This window comes from Nothoprocta perdicaria, unplaced genomic scaffold, assembly GCF_003342845.1.
Source record: "Nothoprocta perdicaria isolate Ctin4 unplaced genomic scaffold, notPer1 scaffold_534, whole genome shotgun sequence".
Taxonomy (NCBI): domain Eukaryota; kingdom Metazoa; phylum Chordata; class Aves; order Tinamiformes; family Tinamidae; genus Nothoprocta; species Nothoprocta perdicaria.
Window position 1 is genome coordinate 72,318 of NW_020455793.1, and position 23,308 is coordinate 95,625.

The window sequence follows — 23,308 nt, forward strand, 5'->3', positions numbered from 1 at the left end:
TTGTCTTTCGAAAGTCACAGTGGCTAGCAAATAAAATGTATAAAAAACTACATCTTACCCTTAATGTTACAAAATGGAAAAAATACATTAACCTCCTGCATTTTGTAAATCTCCGAAAGTAATATGGTTGTGACAATGATTATATTTTTTTTCTACTTTTAGTGTGCTATCTTTAAGCTTTATTTTAATAATTGTTATTAACAAGTCTGTCAAATGAACAACTCAGTAAGGATTCTGTAGTGTTCTGAACTCTGAACTCTGAACAGGTATGTTTTGTTGCCTAATGTCTGTATCTTTTATGACTGAATGGTTCTGTGGGGAAAAAAATAGTATGTTTAGTTAGATGTTTCTGTAAAACATCTTTGAGGCAAACTCTAATCCTTTCAGAAAAGAAAGTAAGCTAAAAGTTCACAACCCTGGAGGAAAGAGGAAGAAAGAAACTTGCTGGCTTGTACTTTCAGGCTTTTTAAACAGGTAACAATCCTTCAACCTGGAAACTGACCACAAGAAAAATCCTAGCTGAAGTTCTCAGAGTCCCCAAAACAGTCAGGTCTGCAGCCAAGTGGCTGAGATAGCAAAGGTCCCAAGTGGATTTCTGTACTCCACAGTTCTGTTCTGTAGGAAGCTTTGGGATCCTGGCAGAGCAGTGTTAGAATCCATAATCTCTTTCTGTGTATTGTCAAAATTTTCTACTTCCAAGAGCAGATCTTGGAAGTGTACTAAAAATCGAATTATTTGCTGTCTTCTTTCAATGTGATTTTTATTTACTTTGATAAATGTTAAGATTATAAATTTCTATTCTGGGGAAACTGTAAAGTTAAATCTTTATAATTTTTATAAAGAATCAGAATACTTATTCACTTCATGATGTTCCTAAAGTCCCTCTGAAGTTAACAAAACTATTTTTTGCTGCGCAGCTAACAGACAGCAAACAGACGCAGCAGCATGTGCAGCAGTATATGCAGAAGGGTGCCAGAGAGGATTGTTTTTTAAAATGGTCATGATGTTGCAGAGCATGGTCACCAGTGGATGCGGGAGTAACTGCATCAGCTGCATCAGAGGCTTCAGTGCAGACCAACACTGACAGCTCCACAGGTCTTGGGCTTCAGGCAGTGCTTGGGGCCTCTGTAAATCCTGGGCTGACAGTCACATCTCCTGCCATTCTTTGGTTAAGGAGTTGTGTCAACAGGTAAAGGAGTTAGAGAAGGCTTCTTTCTTAATGCTGGTTAGCCCGATGCTGGGGCATTCATGTCTAGCTCTCTAGCACTCTTACCTACCTCATACTGGCTCTAGGACCCTTTGTCAGTGGCTAGCACTTAAATTTCCATGCAGAAGCATGCATACAGAACAGAGAGTCCAGGAAAACAGTTAGAAATGGAGTTCAATAGAAGACAGGGCAGGTATGTACCTTGGACATGTTCAGATATACACGGAGTGTAGTCAGATAAGAATATCATCAGCAACTTGTTTTTAGCAGCTGGCTTCTTTTCCGTTTCCATGTATTTTCCCATGCTTGTTTCTCAAGCTCAATCCACTTTGATTCTTCCCTTTTCCTGCATTTGCCTTTCCCTTAAACATCCTGTAATAAGCTACATAAAATCTCAAAATGTTGGTATTTCTTCTTTTAAATTCTAGAAACATTTGCTGTTACTTTGACAAAACCACAGGCAATTTTGAGAAAAACCACAGCCAATTTTGACAAAACCACAGGTAATTTTGAGAAAAGAATTTAGCTTCTGTTTGCATCCTACTACCTTTGACGTTTGAAGTTATGTGTTTTCAGTTCTTAGACTGTAGATTATACAGAAAAATTTCAGCACAATTACCTATTGGTCTTTGATTGTATGTTCAGTTGTGAAAAGGGAAATACTAGCAACATAAGGGAAAATTATTAGTTCTGGCTAAAATGGTACTGAATTCTGGACATTATAAATACTCTACTAGTCTGCCAGACTTTATCCTTCTCAAAAAGTCTGCTATATTTTTAATTATTATTGCAGCTTTTCCTAGCTATTCCCAAGAATAGTTGTATCTATTCTAACAGTTTTCTAACAGTGTTCTAACTTCTTGTTGTTGTTGCTGAAAAGTAAATAATGAGCTAGGATGACATAGTATCTGCCAGGTACTTGATCTGTGTCTGGCAACTGCATAGATCAGAAGCATAAAAGCTACCGTTTATGGAGTAAAGCTACATGCGAAACGCTGTTTGGATCATAAGCTATTTCTGATGAAGAGGAAAATGATGTGATATGCATAAGGCTTTTTGTTTCTATATGTAGTGCAGTATTGCTTGGAAGGATGACATAACTCATAACTTGAAAATATGCTGTAGAATTGTTTGCATAGTTGATCTTGCCACTAAAAGAAAGTGAGAAAGGCTTGCCCTTGTTTAGATTGTTTGACCTGCTACTGGTGGCTTATGTAACTTGCAGGTGTCCTTTGCAGAATCTGAACTGAGGTTATTAAAAGAAAATTATCAAAAATAATCTTGGTTTGGCAACGACGTACCTAACTGACCTTCAGACTTTTGCCTTCAGTTACATGATCTGTATTAGTTTGCTTAGATGATGGCTGACAACAAACAGGAGGAGAAGAATGCAAATAGTTGAGAAACAGAGCTGTGGACCTTGATCTGATCAGAGTACTTTTACCGTATCAAAATTCCAGAAGCTTCACTGTGCATGTCACTGCTTGGGCAGAGAAGAACCAATTCTGAGATTTTTTCCTTCTGAGAAATCTTTCAATATATGTCAAAATAGAATATAATTTTATGAAGCACAGTTAGAAGATTGTGCTTCATAAATTATTTTATAACTTTCCCTTTTGTATGTGAGGCAAGTGAAACCAGCATAGAAGAGAATTAGAAGAATTAATCTAAGGAAGAAATTATGAATAAGATTAAGTACTGAATTTTATAACTGCTCTGTTATTTATGTGAGCTTAAATTTGCTCAGTTCATTTGATCTGTACATTGTTTTTCTCCCTTTGTAGATTTAAGATTAATCATGCTTGTATAGAGTTTTTTTATCAATGGTGTCTTATGTGCCATTATTAGTATTATTTCTTTTCTGTGTTATAACCAAAATACAGTGCTGTTCCCTAGTATTCAGACCAGGTCAGAAATGTAAGGAGAGGCCTATCCTCTTTCTTGTATCTTTGCATCATTTAGGTATGGGATGTAAAAGTTGCATAAAAAATAGATTTCTTATTTCATCCCTTGTACTAGATGTGGTAGAATTCAGCATGAGATGATAGAAATAGAAGAACATGTTATGCACAAGTAGAAGCACATATTCCTGCCTACATAAATATTCTAAAATAATGTTTAAACTTCAAGTTTTTCCAAGTGTTCAGAAGCAAGTGGAACAAAGGAAACATATACCATCAGGATCAGCACTCAGTGACAAGACAAGTCAATCATCAGGAACAACATAATCAACTAAACCTGGCAGAAGTTGGTTCACTTGAGAGAGAAAAAAAGGATGTACCTGTGGGAACAGAATGATATTATATATGTGAATACGTCAGCATAAAAGTATATGCTGTCTTGCTCTTTGCTTAAGCTACTTGTTAGCAGAATTAGTTTAAAAAGCTAGGCTACACAAAAACCAAAGAGATTTAGCCATTATGATTAGCATAGTCAAACAGATGGGATATGATGTGAGCAGTGCTCCCCTTTATGTTCTTCTGCTAGCAAATGAAATTTTTAACAGAATGGAATAAATTTTAACAGAAACGAACAAATGTTCCTTTCTACAGAACAAATGTAACTTCAACAAGAAGAATGACTCCTCAGTCAGCACAAGTCTGACTTGACAGAAAACATGTGTTTGGATCCTCTAAGACAGAAAGGCAAATTGAACCTGAGTCTTCTATCTTCAATGTTCAAAGTGGTAAGCTTTTATGTTGGAGTTGTTCCCTGCATACAGTAGCAGCATTTTAGACTCAGAATATCTGCTAGGCTGAGCCTAGAGGATATGTCCAGTGAAGAACACTTAATTTATGAGTGTTGTGCTAGCTCATTAAATAATCCATAGGGGCAACAGACACTCTGCATTCATGTTGTAAGTGAAAATCCAGATTTGGATAAAATCTCCCCTAACCAATTGGAACTAGTATAAGTTCTGTTTTCCATATGTTGAGAGCAACTTGTCACATCACGTCCAACTGGTGGTGTAGTGGTTGAGAGATGTTTGGCATGTGGATACAGCACTATGTATTGCTGTCAAATTGAGCAGTCTGCAGACACCAGGTTCTTTTAAGGAAAGATAGTCCAGTGTTGCCCTATTTTGAAAGGTTCTGCAACTAGTTGCTTAGAGTTGAATATCTACAGAATTTAAGCTTTCGCAGGTGGTGTTACCCAATGTTTCTACTTTCTACTCTTTTGTCTTCTTCAACCTTTCGAACAGAAGTTGTCTAGTGGATAACAGTAAAAAAATCCAGGCTGGGTATCGTAAGAATAAGACTCAGTTCCTGAATGTTACCAAAGCCCAATTGCATCTTTGGCTGACATATTCCCTTTCAGTATTTCTTTTTAAAACTGTGAGTTGTGAAACTCATCCTTTCAAGACTGAAATGCACAGTTAAACAGTGCTGGATAAGTGTCATAAAATACTTAAACCACCAGTGGTCAGATGGGTTTTCCAGTGATGATTTGTACTGCTCTTAAAACATTCAAACATTCACTTTCCAAAGTATCCTTGTTAGCAGTGTATCAATATTAACTAGTGAAAGTCTCATGACTTTCACGCAAACATAGATGAATAGCTCCTTATACCCTTCAGTCACAATAGTAAAGTTCAGGTGCTTATGTTTTTACAAGATCCAGGCCCATGCAGAGAAAGGGGAAACTTTGACATTTAACATGCAGATAAATGAAAAGATTTTCTGAACAGTTTTGCAATAAATTGAGTCAGATGCTGTCCAGTGCATTCAAAAGAGCATCCTAGTCAGATAATTATTCTTAGCTGTATAGTAATCATCACATGTTAAGTGCATGATACATGTCTCCTTGACTGAAAATACAGCATGAAGGTGCTAAATTTAGAATAGATGCTGAACATACCCTGTGTATATCTGAATATTCCCAGAGCACACACATGCCGTGTCTTCTATTGAACTCCATTTCTAACTGTTTTCCTGGGCTCTCTGTTCTGTATGCATGCTTCTGCATGGAAGTTTAAGTGCCAGCCACTGGCAAAGAGTCCAAGAGTCAGCATGAGGTAGGTTAGAGTGTTAGAGCACTGGACACGTACATGGCATGAATATCCCAGCAGTGGACTATTAAGAAAGGAGCTAATTAATTAGGAATTAATGAAGGAGGCTGTGACCTCCTGAAGGACTGATTCCTCTTTGTTCTTTACCTACTGGAAGGATAATGCTCTTTACTAAACGCTATCACTCACCACCATCACTGTGTGAAATCCTCCTAAAAATGACTCCGAAGACTTTTTAGGAAAAATAAAGACCAGAGGAGCCACCTACCTAATTTTAAATGCAAGCAATGAGCAGCAGTAGGTGATAATCTTTCAGCTGACATCACTGTGGTAGAAAGTGATTAAAAAGGCCAATATTTTGGCCTTTATTAAAAAGGCCAATAAACATGGCATTGCAGTCTATATGCAGCGCATGCTTGATCCATATTCCTGGCATATGATTAAAGATGCATTCAGTTGTGACTTTCAGGAAGCTTAGGGCACGCGCAAAAAGAAAAGCTTTCTCCTGTCTGTCCAAATGGCACATGATGTCTTCATTTCTGAGTGTCAAAGTCTAAAGCATCTCAGAAAATGGGCACTTAGAATCACAAGCAATCTTGGAAAGTCTTGGCCAACATTCAGTGCAGTGAAACAATGTAAGGGCACAAAATGACTCGTGTTACTCTTTTTTTCCATGCCAGTGGCAGTGGTTGTTACAACAAGCAGCTCTATGAATGCAGCTGATCCCGATAATCAACATTGTTTCCAGTCATCAGTGCCTGTCAAATTATGAAAGAACACCTACTTGCTGCACAAATAATATTATTTTTTACAGAGGAATCATGCACAAAGCAAACTTGCCAACCATTTAGAAAAATAAAGTAGATCAAGAACAAAGATGACAAACACAAAGCAACACAAAGATGAGGTAAAAATGGGGCAAGCTGGAGATGGCAATGGAATACAATGGCAATGGAATGAAACACAGCAATACAGGATCCATTTTCATGCACTTCCATGGCCAGTTTTGGTTTATCAGGGTGGAAGCACAGTTATTTTTCACAATATTATTTTCATGATAGATTATTGTACATTAAATTACAACATTCCCAAACTTCATGCTTTCTGTAACAGTAGGAGAAAATGTTAGGCTAAAATGGACAGATGGAATTGCATGTGGTCCATGTCAGTTTACTTGGGCAGAATCATTTTAGTGGAATAGGAGGAAAGCAGCAAAAAGTCATTGCTGAAAGTCTACTAAAGAGCTGAGCACACATTCCAGCTGCTGTTCGTCCAATCAAAAAGAAAGTTTCAGCTTTGCTCCATACTTAACTTGACCCTGCTTTGTATACCACTCATGCATAAGACAAACTTTTTTAATCTGACATGGAATATGCATTCTGGTGAAAGGATGCTTGGAATAGCTGCAAAGCAATCTTAAACTAGACCTATGCTATGCCTGTGCTATGATGTTAAGAAGAGAATAATTATATGAAAGAATTTGAAGTTTTTATTTCTTACTCCTGTTTGCCCATCACAGCCTGACCCTGTCCACATGAGACTCATCTTTGCAGGGGAAATAACAATGTGACTATTCAACTCCTCCATTTTTATTGTGTGTGGCTTCTTCAAATGATTAATCTTCTGGAATCTGCATGATCTAATCAGTATCAGAGAAAGAATTCTGTGTGAGGAAAATGCACAAAGAGGCTACATCAACTTAATTAGGCCATTCAGAATTGCAGAATTGAAACTCTTACGGCTACAAGAGCTTTCAACTAATTTAGCATATGTCTTCCACATTACTTGATAAAAAGAAGGCCCTGATTTTTAGTAGAGCAAGTTACTTAGGTATTATATTTAACCACAGTCACTGGTGAAGCTATAACAGATTTCCAGAATATTTTAAGAATTTGATCTTGATCTTCCATATGTTAAAAACCATCACAACAAATCCATTACATTGCAGCTCCTGGGGAAGATTTAACGATCTTAAACTGCAGTTAAAAATGCAGCCTTAAATATGAAATGCTTATTTTGTGTTCTGATTTGCTACTCTTAAATATGAGTGTCAGAAATGACCGTTTCAAAGCAAGCAAGCAGTAAGAGAAATTTGGTAACCTACATGAATTTGGAGAGAGGACATTTATATCCAGAGGCACTTTTTGAAAGTTCACAGATTGCGTTTTGTAAAATGGCAGTGGCACTAATGAGCCCTAGATGCCTGGGGAGCAAGGGTGTATTTTGATGCAAGGAGGTGGACTCTCCTCTGCAAATGCACCTTGCAGGCTTTAAAAATATTACTCAATGATCATTATACTCAACCAGGTGTTAATCTCTTGATTTTATCATCTTACCTTGCCTTTGGATTGTGCCTCAGCTTCAGTCAGTTTAACTGCATTGCACAAGGATGGATAAGTAGTAATACGTCTAGCAGGATGGCAACACAGAACAGAATTGCAACAGTAATTTGGAGAGTGGAAACAGCGTGCTGCATACATATAGTAGGCATTTGAGGAAGAATCCATTACTAGCACCAATTCAGCTTGTACACACTAACTCAGCAAGTTTACAGATGACAAGAAATTGGGGGAAAAGTTGACATCTAGAGGATAGGATTGCCTTTAAGACAGACCCTGCGAAGCTGGAGGGATGAGTTAAAAGACCTTGTGCAATCCAACACCGACAAATGCAAAGTTCTGTGCCTGGGGAGGACCAATTCCTGTCATTAATACAGGCTAGGCACTTACTGGGGTGAGCAGGCAGGGACGGGCTGGGCGGAAAAAATGGGTCTGGTGTTCCTGATAGAGACTGAGCTGAGTATTGGCCTGTCGTGACAAGGAAGACAGACCACACACTGGTCTGTACTTACAAAAGCATAGCCAGAAGACAGAAGGTGGTGTTTCCCTGTGCTTGGCACTGATGAGGCCACATGTGGAGTGCTATATCCAGTTTAGGTCATCCCAATTCCAGGGACATGTTAACAAATTGGAGTGAGCCCAGCAGAGAGGCGTTAGGATACTTCAGGGAATGAATGGAGCACATAATGTACAAGGAGAGAAGGAAGATGCTCCCAGAAACACACAAGGACCAAGACACAGCTAAGGCATCTATAACTTTTTTTAGCTTTCGCCTTTCAGCAAGGCCAAAACATTTGCTTTTGTTGTAGAAAGATGTGGTTTGAGTAAGTGGTTTCTGGATAACATCAAGGATGTCTCTCTGAGGAAAATTCACAAAACTTTTACTTATTTTAATAACAAAACTTTATTTTGCATATAAAATAATGCCAAAGTTCTCGTATTAGTTTCTTGACACAAAAATATTCCTCACATTCTGACTTGGTATTGACTCACATTTAAAACTCTAAACTTGCCAGAAACACGAAACTGTCCAATCAATTGTTTGTGAAATTGCTTTTCTTCACAAGAAATAAAAGCAATATTCATAAGCAATATTCAAAAGCAATATTCAAAAACAATATTCATAAGAATATGAATAAAAGCATATTTTAGTGCAATATATAGTGCATATACTATATGCACAATCTTAGCATATAGTGCACGGCACATATATATATGTGATATATATAGATAGTTTAATGTATATATTAAATAAAATTTTATAAATCTTTTGGTAGTGTTTTAACTCCAAATCCCTATTAACAGTTATTTTTTCACTTGCTTCAGAAAGGCTGTATTCAGAAAAAAAAATAGTTTTTATTCACCTCTTGAACCAGACGACCTATTGGTAACTTAAACTGGTAGTTCTTCAGGCCTCTTCCCTAGGAAGTCAAGAGAGAGTCATGCTTGTTGTGAAGAAATAGAAAGTTTCATAGAAAAGAAGGAAAATAAAACTTTAATCTGATTAAAGATAAGCTGTCATAGTTACCATGCAAATGCTTTTTAGTTGGGTGGGTTCCAGTGCTGTACAACTGGATTAACAACTGCTCTCCAGTTGTTAATCACAGAATCACAGGATGGTTGAGGTTGGATGGAACTTCTAGAGATCATCTAGTACATATGTTCAAGCAGGGACACCTAGAGCACATGGCACACAGTCAGTCACATCCAGGCAGGTTTTGAAGATCTCCAAAAAAGAAGAATCCACAACTCCCTGTGCAGCGTGTTCTAGGGCTCTATCATCACAGTAAAGAAGTTCTTCCTCACGTGGAGATGGAACTTCCTGTGTTTTAATTTATAGCCGTTACTCCTTGTTCTGTCATTGGCCACCAGCCAGAGAAGAGTTTGGCCCCATCCTCTTTACATTCCCTCCTCAGGTATTTATACATATTGATCAGATCCCCTCTCAGTCTTCTCAACAGGCCTAGCTCACTTATTCTTTCCTCATAAAATAGATGCTCCGCTCCCTTAGTCATCTTTGTCATTGATTAAGCTGATTAATGCTATCCAATATATCATTTCCTATGCACATCCATCACTTAATCAAATAATGAAAACTTTTTTTTTTTTGAGTGGCTTTTTCTTCTTGTTTGGAATCAGCTTGGGTAGGAAACTTTCTATAATCATCTCTGAAGATTTTCATCTCAAAGTAGGGTACTTTGGAAACACTGCTACATTTCAATGAGTTGGTAAGTGTTGCTTTCCCTTACTACACTCAGAAACTGTCTTGTATTCTGTCCTTCTGATAGCTTTGACTGCAGACTTCTCTCAGTTGGGGAATGTGAACTCAGATATTAAAATCCAATAGCTGGAAATCTGCTCCCTGCTTCCATCTGCAAGCATGCTGCTTAACTATGCTTATGGCCAGCATAATAGGACAACAGAAAGGACATGTCTTTAAAGCTCTGATTGCAGGCAGGCATTTTCAGAAGGATAAACGCATCAGCAGTGTAGCCAAATACCACTATCTATATTTGCATTTTGGCTGCCAATGCTCCCCTTATAATAACTCCCTTTGTTTACAAAAAGTCATAAAAGTTTACATATGAAATACATAATATCACTCATGAAATCTTTATTTGTTTGGCCCCATCCTCTTTACATTCTCTCCTCAAATGAACCCTTTCTACTGGTTTAAGTTACTAATAGGTCTTCTTCAGGAGGTTCCAGAATTCAGATTTCAAGAGGAGAATAAAAGTTGTATATTTCCGTCATTCTCTCTTCACATATAAGTCACATGGCCCACATAAAATGGCCAGAAATAATAGGACAAACTTGTAGATGATATAAACTGCTGTAAATCAATCCATCTCTAGCAAAAGAGCAAGGTCATGTGTGGCCACTTCATTGTCTCAGAAATCAGTTAGTTGCTGTTCCTTGTGACACACTTTGGCCTTTGAAAGATGAAGGAGACCAGACACATCGATACGCCCCTGGAAAAAACAAGGGCTCCTGCCCTGCCTCCCCACTCTGTACTTCTGGTGCAAGGGCTGGACCTGGGAAATGGTAGGAAGGAAAGCTGGTGCCTAAGCCCCATGTCAGCATTCAGAACTGGGAAAATCTTGGTTTAGGCTGGCTTTTGCTTGGTTTACAAAGCTTTGTTCCTCCTCTCAAGCCATTTGAAACTTCATGGCATGTTGTTCCTGAAGGTATGTCCTGCAACTCAACAATATTATCCCTTCCCTCATCACTTTGACTTGTGTCTTACCTTGGCAGCTCACTCCAGGTGATTCAATCTCTTGATTCTCTAACCCTGAGCTACAAGATGAGCAGGAGAGGTAAAAGCAGAGAGCATTAAACATTCCTGAAGCCAGCAAAAACTCTTCTGCAATGGCAGCAAGACTGTAAATGAATAACCATATAAGGAAATATATAAAAAGGAGCAAGAAATGTTTCCTGCTTAAATAAAGTTAAATAGGTGCTTCTCTGGAAACATAATGTTCATAGTACCAGAGAAATTCAGGATGGAACAATAACTGGAGGTCTTCAGTCCAGCCTCTGCTTAAATAGGCCCGAATTCAAATCTATGTCAGGTTGCATCAGGAAGTAGCCCTTTTAATCGTCCCATCTAACAGCATATATTAAAGCCTCATGATTCATTAAGATCTGCATGAAACTCAGCATAGCAACTCACCAAGTGTCAATCATAGAGAAAGGGGTCATGAGGCCAAACGGTGATTTATTGAAAGTTCCCTGAAGAACTGATGAGAACATCAAGCAGTACTACAACCTGCATCCGGCCTGCCACAGAGAAGCAACAGCTTTTTTTGCTGGACCTCATCACTGCAAACACAAGTGACAACAGAGATGTCTGAAGTATTCAATTCCCCAATGATTAAAAACACAAAAATAAAGAAAAAAAAGCAATAGTTTTCTGACACCTGTGGAATGCAACACTGCTTCAGCTGTAGATAAAAAAGATTTCGGGTAGGAATTAAAACATATTAATTGCCTGGCTTCAGGATAGCTCCAGACAATTGGTAAAGGAAAGGGTCACAGTGTTATTTTGAAATCTAGATCCCATCTAGTATCTACACTCCTAGTGGCAGAATAAGTTTGATCTCCTGGATACCTGATTATGGTACTCTTTTAGTTAATATTATTGCCCTCTGATGGCTCTTTTGTTACTTATCAGCTAGATCTCAGATACTAAAAATGGGCCTCATAGTCTTGTGGGCCTGAACGCAAGGAGAAAAGAAACTATCACCTCTTGATTATGATTGGATTCATGCTTCACGTTTTTCCGTATGTATTTGTCACATCCTTGTAGAGGAGATTCAAAATTTTAACTGTGAAGCCACAGAACTTAATATTTGGAAATCAAATAACTGTCTGAGGAGTGACTTTTCATATCACTAGCAGATTAATTGATCAAGAAATGACTTTGCATTTACTAAACTTTTTCCAACCCAGAGATTTACCAAGATTTTTGCAAACATAAACCCTGATCCTACTCATCAAAGTCAGTACTTTGAAACCCTTTGAAACCACAAGCAATCCTTTGAAAGATATAAAACTTCACTGTTCATTGCAATGCCCTGCTAAAACTATTCCACAAAATGCTGCTTCCTTCTGAGGGCCGGAAATGCTGTTTAGCAGACTGGAACATTTTGAGAGGGAAAGACAAAAGGAGCAGCATTTTCCAAAAAAAAAAGCAAATTTTACAGCAATTTTAAAACATGTTAAGAATTAATTTTCTTCCACGAGCTCAGTGAGCAGCATGCTATTACAAATAATGCTCTGGGATCATAAGTGATCACAAAGTGATACAGTCTTGGTCTTGTCTTCCACAAAAGAAGAACATTTTGTGGCACTGAGAACCCAGAGAAGGTTGCTGCCAGGGGGCAGTATGCCACCTCCTGAAACTACATTTTGGAAAGGGAAAAAATAGGAGGAGACCTTCACATACACAGAAAAGGGGGGATTGTTAAGAAATACATTTGAGATCTACCTCATCAGCAAAATTTATAGAGTACCTTTCAGAAGGTACTCTAACTTTTTTAAATACAGAATGTTTATGTTAGAAAACAATTTAATGGTAGTTAATAGAAGCTGACAGCTGGGCCAAGCTGGGTGAGAGATTTTTGCAGCTCAGGAAAGTGCTAGAGAAGCAAAGGTCCTTGATTCTGTTGCATGTTAGCCTTGCAGAAGTTGGACTATCTTCCCCCACACTCAAGCATGCCTTCTGAGCTTGATTATAATAGTATCTGAATTGGCCTGGATAAGAACAAAACCTCATGAGCAACTCAGAGGTTCCTCATAGGAAAGTGGAATCCACGGTAACAAAGCAGGATACACTCAACAGTATTTCTTTTGGCGGGGAGAGAAAAAATGTCCCAGAAAAAAAAACATAAAAGGGAAAGGAGAATGTCAAGGGAAAAATAGGGAGAACAGTGGAAAAAAAAAAAAAAAAGGACAAAAAGATAAAATTTAGAAGCAAAATACAAATCAGACAAAAATACAAATGAACATACTGGACAGATTTTTTTTCCAAGACCTGTGTCTATGAAAAACTGAGTGCAAAATGAATGTACCGAATGAATAAAATTCATGAATGTGCAAAATGAATAGCCAGCTACAGCCTAGCAAGGGAGTTTTCTATAAATATACTGTCCTTTCACGACACAGTGATGTGTTCTCACTGATTTCCTGGCTGTCCACTGGGTTTGCTTATTACCTAGTAAGATGGTAAGATTACCAGGCCCTTCAGGAATCTTATTCTGCCTTATCCTTATCCTTACCCTGGCTATAACAGGACAATTAAAAAAAAAGAAAAAAAAAAAAGAAAAAAAAAAAAGCTAAGTTTCATGCCCAATGTTGCTGAGGAAAGTAGAGGATATTCAGCATCTTGGACAGACATTTGAGACCATGATCAAAATGTATACCAGTAACTTGAGAATGCTGCTCAGTACTGGCAACATAAATTGCACCGTGAAAAGAAATAAACAGCCCCAAATCTCTTTCTGCATTGTCCTTTTTTTTTTTTTTTCATCATTTTTTGTCACAATGGAAGAAAAATTCAGATTCCTGACATTTAATTAGAGGGATATCTTTGGGAAAGTGACCCAATAACAAATTCTTGTGTCTTGGAGGGCAGCTAAAAGATGAAGCAATTTGAGCAGCAGTATCGGCTCTGCTTAGCTTTTAACTTTTGATGACCTTAGTGGAAGCCTCTGAGGAACTAGAAGCAGATTGCTGCTAACAGGAAAGGGGAGCTAATCAATGATGACTTCAGGAACCCTTTTCTTCTTCTGGGAGCTCTAACTAGGTGGAGCTGCTGTTAATGAACTTTTTTGGTTCCTCTTGACCTAGAGGAGTTGGGGGTGTTTCATCCAGATGGCCGGTGTCAAGGGTGGATCAATTACCCTGTAAATTAGGGCTAGAGTGGCCTATATAGAGGTCAGGTATAGAGTACAGCAAAATCAGTAGCTTGTGTAGAAGGGACAAGAAGTTCGTGGGTTTTTTTGTTTTTTGTTTTTGTTTTGTTTTTTTTAAATGGTCACAACATGCAGTACACCACAGTCCCCAGTAGGTCCTGGAGCTGCTACATAAGCTGTGTTAAGAGTCTGCGACGGAGACTGACTCTCTGACAGCAGATGCAGTTCTTCAGGTCTCAGGCAGAAAGCAGTGCTTGATCTTCAAAGATCTTCAAAGGTACCTTACAGCTTTAATCATTCTGTGAATTCTGCAATTGGGTCTAGAATCAGGTCTAGAATTCAACAGAAGAGGCAGGGCTTCAGGCTTCCTTGTTAATGCGTAAGAGTGAAGGGAGAAATAAGAATATTTTTCCAGTTTTTGGAGAACTGAGACTGCCAACTCTAAACTGTACCTGAACTCTAAACCCAAATAGCATAACTAATCCTAACCCTAACTTAACCCAAATATAACCCTAACTCTAATCCTAAACTTAACCCCTAAATGTACCCAATCCTGACCCTACACTCTAAATCCTAACCCTTACACCCTAAACCACCTTATCCTCAACCCCAACATTAACCCTTACTGAATACTAACCATAACCATAACTGTAAATTAAACAAAACAGTAACCAAAACCAAACCTTAACCGTATTCTTAAAACTTATCCCTAACCCTACCCCTAACACTAAACCCTAATCCTAGACCTAACGATAAACCTTAACCTGAATCCAAACCCTAAAGCAAACTCGTAACTCCTAATCCTTAACTCAATCCTAACTATAACCCTAACCACCAAACCCAAAACCTAACCCTAGCCCTAAATCCTAATACTAACTTTAAACTCTCTTACCGAACCCAAATCCTAACCCCTAATCTCTAACCCCACCCTAAACAATACAAAACTAAGCCTATCCCTAACCCTAACCATAACAATAACATAACTCTAATTCTAACCTTAAACCTAAACCTAAACCCTAACCCTAAACCAAAACTAGGTCAAGCACTTATAGGTCAGGATCAGAGGGAAGGCCAATAAGGCTGATATCCTGGTGGGAGTCTGCCATAGACCACCCAATCAAGATGAAAAGGCAGATGACGCATTCTATAAGCAGTTATCAGAAGTCTCATGATCAGCAACTCTTGTTTTCATGGGGGTCTTGAACCTACTGGATATCAGTTTTTTGGAAATAAAGTAAAGCAGATAGGAGCAGTCTAGGATGTCTGTGAAGTGCATGGAAGATAACTTCTTGTCACAGCTGATAAGTGAGCCTGCCAGGGGAGGAGCCCTGCTGGATCTACTCTTTGCCAAGAGAGAATGGCTGGTGGGAGATGTAGTGGTCAGAGGATGTCTTTGGCATAGTGACCAAAAATTGACAGAATTTTCAATTCTTGGTGAAGTCAGGAGATGTGTCAGCAAAACTGTTGCATTGCATTTCCCAAGGGCAGACTTTGGATGTTTTAGGATACTGATTGGGAGAGTTCCTTGGGAGACGGTCCTGAACTGGGCTGGAACTCGATCTGGCCACCGTTGTAAAAGACAACAACAAAAAAGTGCATCTACAATACATTAACAAGAACAAGAAGGCCAAGGACAATTGAGGAACATTGCCACTAAGAATAAGGATAAGACTGAGGTTATTAGTGCCTTCTTTGCTTCTGTCTTTAATACACAGATCACTTTTTCTTAGGGTACTTGGCCCTCTGAGCTGGAAGACATCTATGGTGAACAGAAGAAACTCCCCATAATTCATGAGTAAACAGAGACCTGCTACAGAGACACTCACAAGTCTATGGGGCCAGATGAGAGAGTTGGTGGAAGTGCTTGCCAAGTCACTCTCTCTCACCTATCAGCAGTCTTGGTCAACAAGAGAGGTCCCAAATGACTGGAGACTTGCCAGTGTGATGCCCATCTACAAGATGAGGTGGGGAATTGAGTTAAATCCAACTGGTGACCTATCATGAGTGGTGTTTCCTGGGGGTCAGTGTTAGAGCCAGTCCTCTTTAGTATCTTTATTGATGTGATGATATGGATGAGAGGATTCAGTGCATCCTCAGAAAATTTGCAGACAATAAAAAGCTGTGAGTAAGACTAGATCTGCTTGAGGGTAGGAAGCCTCTACATAAGGATCTGGACAGGTAAAATTGATGGGCTGAGACAATCTGTATGAAGTTCAAGAAGTTCAAGTGCCAGGTCCTGCCCTTTGGTCAGAACAACCCCATGCAGCACTGCAGGCCTGAGGCAGAGAGGCTGCATAGCTGCATGGCAGAAGAGGATCTAGATGTTCTGGTTGACAATAGCAGGCAAAACATAAGCCAGCAACATGCCTGGGGCCCAAGAAGGCCAATGGCATCCTGGCTTGTATCAGGAATAGTGTAGCGGGCAGGATTAAAAAAGTGATTGTGTGTGTGTGTGTGTGTGTGTGTGTGTGTGTGTGTGTGTGTGTGTGTGTTGCCCCCTTGCCCCTTACTCCCCACCTCCCCAGCCACAGCATCCTGTACTTGGTGCTGGTGAGGCTGCACCTCAAATATTGTGTTCAGTTTTGGGCCCCTCAATACAAGAAAAACATTGAGGTGCTGCAGTGTGTCCCAAGAAGGGCAACAAAACTGCTAAAGGGGCTAAAGCACAGACCTTATGAGCCGTGGCTAAGGGCACCACGATATTATTTAGTCTGGAGAACAGCAGGCTCAGGGGCGACTTTTTCGTTCTCTACTACTACCTGAAAGGAGGTTGCAGTGCGGCAGGAGTTGGTCTCTTCTCCAGAATAACTATGATGTTACAGATGTTACAGTTTAATGTGGGACTTGATCTTAGAGGTCTTTTCCAATCATAATGATCCTATGATTCTATAATTCTAACTGTAACTCTAAACCTAAAACCTAATGCTAAATCCTAAACCCTAAACTATACTCTAACCTGAACACTAATCTTAACTGACTCTAACAAAACCTCCCCATGCTAATCCCTTACCTTAACCCAAACCCAAACCCCAACCTTAACCTAACCTTAAACCCTAACCCTAATCCCAATAGCATCAAGAAACACAACTCTTCTTTAACCTTTAATCCCAAATAACCAAATACTTCTCTTTCACGTCTTAATTATAAAAAGTGTGTGTGGGGGGGGGGTTGTTTGTTTTTGTTTGTTTGTTTGGTTGGTTTTTGTTTTCCAGGTCAAACAAGAACAGAAAAAGGCTGAAAGCAAAACACTGGAGCAAAACACTCTGAAATGCCTCACAAGAACACCAGCCTTTGGAGTATAATGTAGCCAAAATGGGCCCTTCCAAAGCTGCTGGTTTTGCTCCCTTGCCCTGCATATGAATGAGAGACTATTATAATTATCTTACTAGTTAAAAACACAGACACACATATACACATGCACAAATCACAGCATCTTATTGACGCTTTCAGCATTAGCAGCCACTCAAAGCCATACTCTCTCTCCCCCCGCATTCCCCCAGCATTATTGCTTCTTCAAAAGTTTCTCACATTTCAGCATGCCCTACAATTTTCTTGCCAGCCATGGTTAAGTCCTAGAGTGACCTCTGCTGGTTTCCTTTAGCAACAGTAGGTAGTCCACAATTCACTTTTCACCTATGAGGGTAAAAGAGCCAATTCAATTTCTCAGATGAGTTAGTTTTCCACTGTTTGGTGGTTCAGCTCAAAAATCTGATTGAGGCTTTCACATGTTCAGGCTTCTTCGGCTGAACATTACTGTCTTGAGTGAAACGTTATACAGGAACATTAAGTGGCACTAAAGTACATAGGGAACAATGGAGGGAACAATGGAGGGAAGAAAAGGTCATACAGAGAAATATGGGATGGACAAAGGTTCTTACTACTGGACATGTGGATTTTATGTTATATAGAGTGATTTGAATGAAATCAAAGTGTTTAGACCAGGATCCTAGCAGCATCAGAAAGAGCAAAACAAACCAACCAAGCAGCAGCAGATACAGCCAAAGACATTCAACAAAAGCATACAAAGATCGCTATGTGAGAGATTCAGCTTAACTTGTGGTGTCTACTTTTGCGGTTAAAAAGCCCGAGAGATGATACAAATATACCTGTGTAGGAACAGAATTAACTTGAAATTCTCCTTCATTGTTATAGTACTTTATATGAAATTACGATTTGCACACTGAAAAAATAAAATTTATATGTTTCAAATGCATGTATTTATAAAGCCTCAGATTTTCTGGAGAATTTACTACCATAATATACTGAGAAAAGGAGTTTAGTTCAGCCACTTGTGGCCTTCAAGCAGATTACCTCAAAGTTTGTTTGTGTACAAGCTGCTGTAGCAGCTCCTACAGACACCAAAGGAGAGGTCCATTTTCTGCACATTTCCTTTACTTTCTTGGTGTAAACTCTCACACCTCCATCTCCTGCCTTGACTACTTGCCTCCCACATGCTCTTACACCAGGATCCAGCCTCAGATCCCTACTAGTTTTTTTCATTTCTGTCATCCCAGGCCCACATCCATCATCTGATTTACCCATCTCCTTCCAAGGAGTTTCCTGTCCCCCAAGGGACACAATGGGCACAAAGGTGGGGAATCTTCAAGAAGTATTTCCTTGACAACATGAAGTGTCAGCAACTCCCATTACAACTCATTACCATTCTTTATTCCACAAGGCCTATGCTCCACCTGGGAGCTCTGCCAGTGATTTCAGCTGGAGGAAGAATGAACCCCTTTATTTTAGCTGGTTAGAGCAAAACAGCAGGAGGAGTACTGCGAAGGCCCTTCTTAGAAGCTTACAAATAAGGAAGCCATATCCATTAGTTTCTAAAGTTAAAGGTAAAAAGCTGCCCCTTCTCGGAATGGCAAACCAGAGTGGAAAGCTGCTTTCAGTTTCCCATCTGTGTGGAAAGTAAAATCCCAAGAAGAAAAGATAAGCATGTCTCAGGGAGACTGTTTGTCCTGCATTATACAGGGAAAAGTGTCCAAGAACTACTCCAGAAATATTCACTGTCTGTTTGCCCAGGTAACTTATTACTTTAAAACTGGAAATGGTTTTCCCAAACATCTACTACATGTAGAAAAGGTGAAGGGAAAAAATAGAAGACCCAAGACTATTCATTTGGCAAGCTGGAGAAACCACTAGTACACCCTGTGGTCCCAGATGCAGTGGGCTGTGTTTACTCCGTTTGTTTCACGTAGGTGCACTTAGCCAGGATGTTTGCTTTAGTCGTGGGCAGTGTGACAAGGATGGGATGTCCAAATAAGGTCACTCAGGATGTGTTTAACAACACTGGGTAAAGTCTATGGCAAAGGTTCATGCACACACTTGTACACAGGGCATCCACGGTACATATCGCTATCCTGGTATGTCATTATTCCAAGAATAACCACTAGAGAGTCACTCCACCCTTGTGTTTCCAACATTGAAGCTGTGATTGTCTCAGAGACAGCTATTACAGTGATTTTAAGGAAGAGGGAAGATGGGAAAAGTGCCCCTGGATCTCTGGCCTCTTAGAAGAAATACAATGCAGAGGAAAGTGTGAAGAATGAAGCCGTTTAAGATTTGTTAACTCAAATTCTCTTGTGAGCTTTGAAACAGCAGAAAGCAAGAGGCTTTTGAGGGTCATCCCAGCTACCGTCAAGTGGAAGGGGCATTTTTTTTCCATGCTTACATAACTCTGTGCCATGGGGACAGGCTCATGATACATGAACCTTTCCCTGCCCGTAGCTAGAACAGTTCTGTAAAATGACTAGCCATGCACCTGTTTAAATATAGGTCAGAATGCTTTATTAGGCAACAGCTGTACATGTGTGTCTACATGTTGAAAGGTAGTCAAACACTGTGAGGAGACGTGCATTTTCACTTGTCAGAGGAACCTGGAGAGCAATCTCATTATAGGGAGTAGGAAAGTCATTATTTAACCTGCAAATTTTGGACAGTGCATAAAGCACTTTTAAAGAGTCTGCAAAAGGTAACTAAGAGTGAACTTCTTGTAGTAATTTATGTGTGTTCAAAAAGCTTGCACTTGCCCTGTAAGTCCGCTGCAGACTGGAGTGTTAGGAATGAATGGAGTTATCTTGTTAACTGCTGCACTGGGGAGGGCAGGCAGCTGCCAGTCTCACAGTTTGACAGATTTGAAACTCTAAATTATGGTCAAAAATTAGGCATTTCAGCCTCAGACAGAAAGGCAAAATACTCAAAATGTGGGAAATGTCAGAGCTCAGGTGCCTCCAGTTATCGTAATTCAGTTACCTTGGTGTACAATTTTGGGTATAATTTTTAGTTGAATGACGTTTCAATTCAAACTACAAAATTTCCACCACACATTTGCCTCACTGGACAAAGAAATTGATCATGTTCACTTACAGATTCCTGATATTTTGTGTCCACTGGTCACTGCATGCCCTGGACTAGCAGTTGCAGCCCACACGGTAGGCCTCAGTAAGAAGGCATGAGCTTCTCACCACTGATGCCCTGATCCACCAGCTCTGCCAGACCTCTCCTGTTCCTGAAGCAAGGTGGATGAAGTCAGAAGGAGCAGGTAGAAAAGAGAGCCTGACAGGAGGAGAAGGGAAACAGTCTGGGAAGGTGCAGTACACCAACCATTTTCTACATTTCATCCTGCAAAGTAGCCTGTTTGATTCACACCTTTCTCTTTAGCAATGTGGTTGAGGGGCTTTCATTAGTGGTATCAGCAAACCACCCTCTATGCTGACTCTAGGCTTTCAGTGATTCCCACTGCCTTTGCAGGATGCTAAGAAAAGCCCCGTGTCTTGTATTGCCTGACCCTGATTGTGCCATGACTCCACAGTGGAAACTGGGAAATGTGGACAGGTGGCAACCTTTATGGCAGAAAGGACTGTATATAGCAAGGTCCCCTTTGCTAAGGGACAGGGCAAACCATCAGCACGCTTCAAACTCCACACGTGTCTCAGTTGCTCACAGCACCCACCTTCTGTACTGTCTGCTTAAGAGGTTATTCAGAACAGCTACCAACCTGCTTTCTTGAACTACTTATTAGAATTAAGGTGGCATTTAAAGAAGAGCATAAATTCTAAGATTGCTGATGCATTTTTGATCTTTAAATTCAATTCATTTTCTTCCCTCTAAAACAAGCATAGTCTATAAGATGCTGCACCTAATTCTTTTGGTAGTGAAAAAAAGTCTTGATTGGTCAAACATCTAAGAATGGCATAAACAAAAAATAAACATCAACATACATGGTAAAAGTTACAAAAATATTGCTGCCATTCAGCAACAGCATAAGGATATAAGGGAAATAAGGTTTGAATCATTTTTATAAAAAAACTGACAGAACTGAACAAATATGCAAGCTTGGTTACTTCAGCAGCAGCTGAATGGGTAGGAGAAGTTAAGCGGCATATTGACAAAAGGAAGAGATGGATCAACCTGGAATAAAACCCAAGTGAACTGTTAAAGAAGTGCCACCAATGTGCATACAGATTTAAAGCAAAAAAAGTGTATTAAAAGGCACAATTTGTATTAAGATCCTGACAAGCAGAAACTTAAATAAATTTGCTTTAATCTGTTAGCTTAAACAAACACAACTCAGCAAAGCCTGGAATGTTACTGACCCCACGAGAAACTTTTGAAAATGCCGAACAATTTAATCACTTGAAAGTAGTCTTTGCTTGTCTGCCACGTAAAAATAGAAAGAGATATCTGGTCACAATGTCATGTGTTGAGAGGATTGAATAAATTTTTCAAAAACATTAGAAATCTCTGAAGCTAACACACTAGAGAAAAATCAAATGCAGAAAAGTAATCACAGACAAAAATCCTCATGAATACAAAATATCACACCAGTAAAAATCTAAAAGATAACAACTTCCAAGAGGGCACACTATCCTATATATGCTTGTGAGGTATCTGTATCCATGTTGTCTACATGAAAGGGAGCAAAACACATAAAAAAAATAAATCCTTGGATGCTAATAACAGAATGAAAAAAATGCTAATTTCACCACTGAACTATTTTAAAAAGAAATCAACATTTAAAATAGAATATATATTCCTCCTTTCCTTCCAAACCAGCGTTTAGATTAAGTCAGTAAAGTATTTCAGATGTTTCACCCAGTAAAACATTTGTAGCCTTGACTATCTCAGTGAAGTTGCTTGTGTTAATCTACTCAGCTTTAGATATGACCCTAATACACTTTGCATAAATTTACTGTCATTTACACAGGTGTATATACACTGACGTAAGTCTCTACATTTACACAGGTGCATCAGAAGAAATTGGCAGGGTCTTGCTAATTTTAAACATTAAAAAAGTCAGATCAATTTTTGTGGTTTGTTACACTTGAATAAAAATATAATATGTACAGTGCTGGTGGCATTGTTCCACAGTTTGCTAAGGAAAAGCTGACATAACTGTATCTGGCTAGAGATTGTAACTTACTCTCATCTCTGCTTAAAAATTCTGAACCTCAGACGGCTACAAATAAAAACATGAAGTTTCCTTTTTATTAAAAAAGTGATTCACTTAATTTTCAGTATTTCCTTCCTTCAGTTAATACATTGTTTGAAAGAAATCTTAGGATAGCCTAATTTCATAACCTATCATCATCATTTTACCAACATAATCACTTTCCCATTAATGACTGTTTGGACGACTTCAAATTACAGAGGGGAAACAAAAGAGCTTATTTCAAGAAGGTTGTGCTCATACCAAGCTTCTTTTGCTTAAATGAGGTAACACAAGTTTCAACCCAACAGGCTCACTGCATGCTTTACATCACTATGGGAAATCCAGATCTGGGGGTTCAGATCAATGTAATACTAGCTTCTGACACATTTTCAAAATTTGAGCAATATTTGGTGTTTCTGTCAAATCAGAATGTGGTTTGGAAAACTAAGGGAAAGGTGGGAATCTGAACAAGCATATATGAGAATAAAAAAGAGTTCAAAGTCTAAAGGGTCATTTCTTTCCCTGCCCAAAAAGTTCCCAGTGCAACTCAGTGGACTGCTCTTCCTGGATTTAATAGTAGGGGCGTGGGAAGCTCTCAGATGTCACAGACTTGTAGATAACATTTTAACATATGATTAGCTTTCTGAGCTGTATTTAGAAACCTTACTTTTGTTCCACCCCACACCTTAGCAAGAGAACCTACGTGCTTTCCTTCCCTTGAGGTTTTGGGTCACTTAAAATGTTTCTTTGACAACACTCAAGGATGTGGAGAAGTCTTTCCTGTGTGATGTCACTTGGCTTCCCTTTATAAGCCTCTACGAAGAAGAAGGGAGCCCAGCTAAGGCTAAACACAGGGGAAAAAAAAGAAAAGCAAAGAAGAGTATCAAGTTTCAGATACTG

The 23,308-nt window shown here is 39.2% G+C and overlaps 1 long non-coding RNA gene across 1 annotated transcript; it reads left to right on the top strand.

Moving 5' to 3' along the window:
* The first annotated feature begins 146 nt into the window (after positions 1 to 146).
* LOC112955047 lies at positions 147 to 3,781 on the top strand. Its single transcript, XR_003250830.1, has 3 exons — positions 147 to 266; positions 1,636 to 1,710; positions 3,760 to 3,781. It is a non-coding gene; the product is annotated as an uncharacterized LOC112955047 (long non-coding RNA).
* The last annotated feature ends 19,527 nt before the right edge of the window (positions 3,782 to 23,308 follow it).